At 47.3% G+C, this 5,081-nt stretch overlaps 1 non-coding gene across 1 annotated transcript; it reads right to left on the reverse strand.

Moving 5' to 3' along the window:
• Window positions 1-4,513: 4,513 nt before the first annotated feature.
• On the reverse strand, window positions 4,514-4,596 carry trnal-uaa (transfer RNA leucine (anticodon UAA)). Its single transcript has one exon. It is a non-coding gene; the product is annotated as a tRNA-Leu (tRNA).
• Window positions 4,597-5,081: the final 485 nt, after the last annotated feature.

Here is a 5,081-nt window from a genome sequence, read left to right on the forward strand (position 1 = left end):
CGTTGATCCATTACATTCAGAATCACCTCCTTGAAATAACTCCATAGTACAACTACAGTAACCACACAGAATCTGCTTCAAACACTCCACATTTTATCTGTTCTGACTGTCAACACCTCCAGCTCTTTTGTTTAAGTGGAACCCATCAGGTGTGTATAGGCTCCTTCTATTCTGAAAGCTGTAGCACTGGTTCAGGGAATTCAGCCCTGTTTCTCTACTCGAAATGATCAGCCATGCTTGATCTGCCTCGTATTTTGCTTTTATTGCAACGTAACAAGACCTCCAATCCTCTGGCACCACACCTGTATCCTTTGAGGGATTGGAAAATGATGGTCAGACCTTCCACTAGTTCTTCCCTGGCTTCTTTCAACAGCCTGGGGTACATTTCATCTGGTCCTGATGATTTATCCACATTCAAGGATGCTCATCCCATTAAGACTTCCTCTCTCCTTAAGTTATCACCTCCAATACTTCACACTCCTCCTCCTTAATAACAATATCTGCATCACCCTCTCATTCGGGAAAACAGTAAAGTATTCATTGAGGATATTGGCAACATCTTCCACCCCGATACAAAGGTTACATTTTTGATATTTTATGTGCCCTGCTGTTTGCTTTGTTGCCTCTTACTCTAATGTTTTGATGCAACATCTTTGGGTCCATTGTTACTTTGTTTGTTCATGTTCTTTCCTGCTTTCTCTTTGCTCTTCACCACTGCTCCCAAACGCCTCCAGTGCAGTCAAAACACAACTTGTCAGAATAGGGATTCGAACACACGCCTCCCATGGAGACTGCGACCTGAACGCAGCGCCTTAGACCGCTCGGCCACCCTGACTGCCTACAACGTGGCATCAATGCTAAGGAAATTATTCATTCTTTGTGGAAGTATTTGTGAGATTGTGGAAATGTCTGGAAGAGGAAAGACCAGCGGGAAAGCTCGGGCCAAGGCCAAGTCTCACTCCTCCCGGGCTGGACTGCAGTTCCCAGTGGGCCGTGTTCACAGGCTCCTGAGAAAGGGCAACTATGCTGAGCGTGTGGGTGCCGGAGCCCCGGTCTATCTGGCTGCTGTGCTCGAGTATCTGACCGCTGAAATCCTCGAGCTGGCCGGTAACGCGGCCCGGGACAACAAGAAGAGCCGCACCATCCCCAGACAACTGCAGCTGGCCGTCCGCAACAACGAGGAACTCAACAAGCTGCTGGGAGGGTTGACCATCGCTCAGGGCGGGGTGCTGCCTAATATCCAGGCCGTGCTGCTGCCCAAGAAAACCAGCACTCAGAGCTCCCAGAAAAAAGTAAAGCGGCCAAAATGTCATCAAATAAACCAAAGGCTCTTTTCAGAGCCACCCACGGTCTCTGTGAAAGGACTGGTTACTGTCAGGAGGGAGTCAGAGATGGAGTTATTGTAACAGTTGATTGACCTGTTTCACATCTGTCCAGGTGTGTTTTCAGTTCCCTCTCTGGATTTCGCTCTGTTTCTCTGCTCACACATCTCCCCCTCTTGTTAAGTGAAGAAGTGAACTACAGGGTGTCAGAATCAACAATTTAATAAATCCCGCTGCCTTCGATTTTATAAATCCCGAGATTATCCCGGTACATTAACGGGAACTGGTTCGGAGCTGCTGAATTAATTTAATAATGGAAGTGTCCGGGTTAATTCTCTGTTTTTCATTTGGACAGTTTGAATAGTGTTTTTTTTTTCTCTCTGGTGATCTGAGCGCCGCTTCTCAATGAGAATCTGCTCCCGGAACAGAGTAAATGCAGGAAGGAAGAGGCCATTCTCGGGCTGTGTGTTTCTCTCCCAACCTGATCTGTTTAGACCGCACTGTTCCCAGAGGACGGAATCAGTGAGAGTTGTGCACACACAGGAGCTGAGTCTAATGCAGCTCTTTAATATGTGCCTTCCCCCCGGCCCTCCCTATTCTCCGGACACAGAGCTGTCTGTTTCATCCGGCAGCGGGATAGAGTCGGGGATTCTCTGCCCGCAGTGTCAGGGTCTGCAGCCCCGGGGAACTGGCGGTTTCAGTCAGAGTGACCGAGCTGCCTTACATATCCTGTGCACTGATCTCCAATGGATTCAAATATTAGTGAACTCATTGGGTAATGTTTGTAAATAACCCTCATGTGAACGGACCCGGCTCCATTAATGCCTTCCAAATAAAACTGGGATCCATTTATTTTCCCCAAATGCCAGCTAACGGATCCCAGGAGCGGGGTTGAGATTGTGCTGAGCAGCAATGAGTCTCCGGTAATGCTGCTTTCTAAATTCCAGATCAGTTCTCAGTCCTGCAGGCCTTTCGGGAAAGTGATGTGACAAAACAGAAACCATGTGACCGCCCCTTCAATCTGATGGATTTGATGATGAACAGAGATGGCAGCTCTTTCCTTTGCTGATTTGGTGGCTCTGAAAAGAGCACTTGTTAGTGAAGCTGGGTTTTAGGTGCGTTCCCGCGGATGCGGCGGGCCAGCTGGATGTCTTTGGCCATGATGGACCGGGACCATTCTGGTGAATCTGCTCATTTTCCGGCAGAAGCATCAGTCGCTGTTTGAACTGTTTAAAGTCAGGGGTGTATTAGCAGCCAGAAAGTGAAGGGCAGTTCATTGCTCCCTGCAGCATTATCCGCCTCTTTCAGGAGAAAAGATCAGAAACCACTCGTTTCTGTCAGTCCCCGAGAAGCCTGTGAGAAGCGGTTAGTCGCTAATGTGTTCCTTTTACAGAGAGGAAGCTGATATTTGTCCCGTTTTAAATTGCTGAACCGGACCTTCCTCCCGCCGCTTACAGTTAACAGATTGACAAATGAAAACGATTCCTAAAATCGCGTCAGGATTTTGTGACGGTAAATACAGTAAAACAGAACATAAAATGAGAGGTTTTAAAATTGTTGCCTGAAAATTGAAATTTTCCATCACTTCAATTCCTTCCTGCTCTGGAATTGCCGGGCTTTTTCCAATTGGAAAATCTAAGCCAATGAGAACTTCTATTTACTTATATGTGATTCTCCTATTGGTTAAAAATTGGATTGAGAAGCGGGTGACCAATCAGAGACAGAGTCAAACTGCGGGGATTCCAGGCCCCCAGTAACTGAGCTGAAACTGTTCAGATTGACAAACCCTGGCAGTAGCTTCACACATTGGACACTTCACACTGAGTCCTTCAAGGGCTGGTGTGAGAGAAGCTTCAGATCCTGTCATTACTCTCTGACTCATCATTCATCTCGAACCAAACAATTAGTAAATGTGAAGCAGTGACGAGACTTTTCACTCTCACTGCAGAATGTGTCATCTGGTGAAATAAGGAACTATAATTTTCGGAGATTCCAGGTACATTCCTCCCTGAACAAATCCATTCTTCACATTCCCGATTACAGCCTATCCCAGCTCCTGTTGTCACCCGACTCCAGCTGAATTGGAGAAACTCATGTGTTGGGGTTTGAGTTGTGAGGTGGGGTTTCTCCGCCAGTGTTCCTGTCTTACAGACTCTCCCCCTGAATTTGTGAACTGAGACTGCACCGAACACATCTCCAGTTAGAGTGAGGGCCGGATATCCCTCTGTTTTATTACAGAGAGTGGGGAAAGGGCTGGGTGGAGGGGAGTCACCAGGGATCCTGGATTTACTCCAAATCATTTCCATGTGGAATCTGCAGGCGGGGCCGGGACAGGGATCATTTGATCAGGGGATCAGCTCTTTCCTGAGAGATGTGGGTGGCTCTGAGAAGAGCCTTTGTGTTCAGATGTTTACAAGTTTCCTGCGCTCTTTCACTTCTTTCCAGACCCTGCTTTCTGAGCCTTCGCTGCTTTCGGCTTGACCTTGCTCTTCCATGTCTGCACTTTCTTCAGCGCCTTTCCGCCCGCCGCACTCTTGCCTTTTTTGACCTTCTTCGCAGGAGACTTTTTCTGAAGCGCTGCTTTCTTCACCACCTTATTTGGCGTTGCCGCCGCCTTGCTGCTCGTTTTCTTGGCTGTTACTTTCTTTGTTGTCACTTTCACGTCTGCTGGTTTCTTCACTAAAGATTTCTTGTGTGCTGGTTTCTTCACCTTCTTTCCCACTTTTCCCTCGGTTTTCCTTCTTGCTGATTTTGAAGGAGCCGGAGGCTCCCTGTCCCTTGCTCTGCACCAGGGAGCCTTTGTTCACATTCCTCTTGATACTTTGCTTGATCTGGGTTTTGAGCTTCTCCTGAGCGGTGGCAGACCTGCAAGGAATCAACTACCAGCTAGCGTATAAAGCGAGACCAAGGCTCAGGGCCTTCAGTTACCTGGAGGGGAGTCGGAGAGGCAGCGGATCCTGTGAGGAACCACAATCCAGGAAGGATGAGAAGGTCATTGTCAGGGTACAGAGGAGATTAAGTTAAAGATTTACCAGTTTATAAGCAAGCACAGAGCCAAGGAACGGTGCTGGGGCAGATCAAATAATAGGAAGCTGTGATCAGTTGGAAGGTAAGAGTGATGAAATGACAGAAGAGATGATGGTGCAAGGCAAAAGTCAGGGAAAGAATAAGTAACATTTTGTAAGCACAGATAGCAGGAGTGGGGTTTGAACCCACACAGACACATGTCTATTGGATATTAAGTCCGACACCTTAACCACTCGGCCATCCTGGTACGTTAACCCACCACTGAAAATGAAATTTAATGTGATGCGGGTGCCATCTGGCCTTTTCCAATACAAAGTTATGACTCCTCTCCCATGCTAAATTGGACCCTTCATTATTTATGAACCTCAATCGGATCACCCCTCAGTCTAGGTTTCTCTGAGGTGTAGGGTCCCAACTCTTTTAGTCTAACTTGATAACCAAGATGTCTTATACTGGGAATTCGTTGAATGTCTCTCCTCTGTACCCTTTCCAAAGCCTCAATATCACCCATCATGTGAGGAGACCAAGACTGGATACAATATTCCAAGTGAGTCCTGACCAAGGTTTCATAAAAGGACAAATTCGGGACATCTCAGATACTGAAGGAGACCATGTCCAGAAGCAGCAAGACCTGGACAACATTCAGACTTGGGCAGCTAAGTGGCAAGTAACATTCACACCACATAAGTACCAGGCAATGACCATCTCCAACAAGAGAGAATGTAACCATCT

This window comes from Heterodontus francisci, unplaced genomic scaffold (genome assembly GCF_036365525.1).
Source record: "Heterodontus francisci isolate sHetFra1 unplaced genomic scaffold, sHetFra1.hap1 HAP1_SCAFFOLD_43, whole genome shotgun sequence".
Classification (NCBI taxonomy): domain Eukaryota; kingdom Metazoa; phylum Chordata; class Chondrichthyes; order Heterodontiformes; family Heterodontidae; genus Heterodontus; species Heterodontus francisci.